Source organism: Chrysochloris asiatica, unplaced genomic scaffold (assembly GCF_000296735.1).
Source record: "Chrysochloris asiatica unplaced genomic scaffold, ChrAsi1.0 scaffold00157, whole genome shotgun sequence".
Classification (NCBI taxonomy): Eukaryota; Metazoa; Chordata; class Mammalia; order Afrosoricida; family Chrysochloridae; genus Chrysochloris; species Chrysochloris asiatica.
In genome coordinates, this window is record NW_006408675.1 from 813,718 (window position 1) to 814,964 (window position 1,247).

Genomic DNA, 1,247 nt, shown 5'->3' on the forward strand with positions numbered 1-1,247 from the left:
GGACCATCAAGGGAGAAGAGCAGAGAGCGGGACCCTACCCAGAGAAGCAGTGATGCCTGAAATGGAGACAGAGATGATGACGTGGAGTGATGGAGAAGCTGGAGACTTTAGATCCATAGAGGGAGAGTGACTGTGTGCTGAAGACCTGGGGGGCACGGGGGTGGTGGAAGGATTGCAGGGTATACCCTTCGGTTGGTTGTTGATGCATGGAGGGGATTGTAACCATGGCAATGAGATGATATACGATCGAATGAATGTAAAATTAATCTTCTCCCATGTAAACTATCACATAATTCACAATAAAACATTTAAGAAAAAAAAAAAAAATCAACAACAACAAAAAAGATTACATGGGTGCCCAGGTAGAAAGGTTCCTTTGATTACAACATCTGCCATGACTTGTATAAGGAGCAAACTCATTGGATGAGTATTGTTATCACCATAAAGTCATTCCAACGCTGCTTCCATAAGCTTCCTCTGAAGTGCTTCATTGAGTATTTAGTGAGGGAAAGAGGCACAGTTTCCCTTCTGAGGGTAAACAGATCTTACTGCAAATTTTATCCAGTCCATCAGACTGGCCTTCCCCTCTGGGTCAGCCTTCCACATAAATGGATCTAGTATTACCATCTGTGACTGTTCTTACATCAACCCAAACATACTCTTCCATTCTGTAGCATTCAAAACTAAAGACACTGCCCTTCAATTAGTTCCTTTCACATTCCATTGTAGTAACCATTACTCAGGAAACTGACGATACCGATGAAAAAACTGAAGCAATTCCTTTGCACTATACATGCTGGTTTCAATAACTTCTTGGTTTCTCCTGTTCTCGTCTTGGAATACCTTAGTGACTAGCAGTCAAAGAATTACTTCCTGTTGTCCTAACCTAGTTTTTCTTTTCCAAGTCAGATCTGAGAAAAGTGCTTGTAGCTCTATCTAAATGGATTTGGGTTTGGTTCAGTGCTACCATCAGTCTCTGCCTTCCTTGCCATTCAGTTATTACTGATAACAAAAACCAAGGAAATTTCGATCTAGCTCTTTCTTATCACTTTCTGTTTCCACATGCATCCAGCAAGCTAATTCATCAAGACTCAAACATATCTGTACCAATTCTATCTCCCATGAATAGCTTTTTTAAAAAACAGACTGTTTTGAGGAGAATAAACAAGATGGCGGATCGGATGGACATGCAGTAAAGGAGCTCTGCCAACAACAACACAGAATACCCGACCAAACAGGCTCAGGGG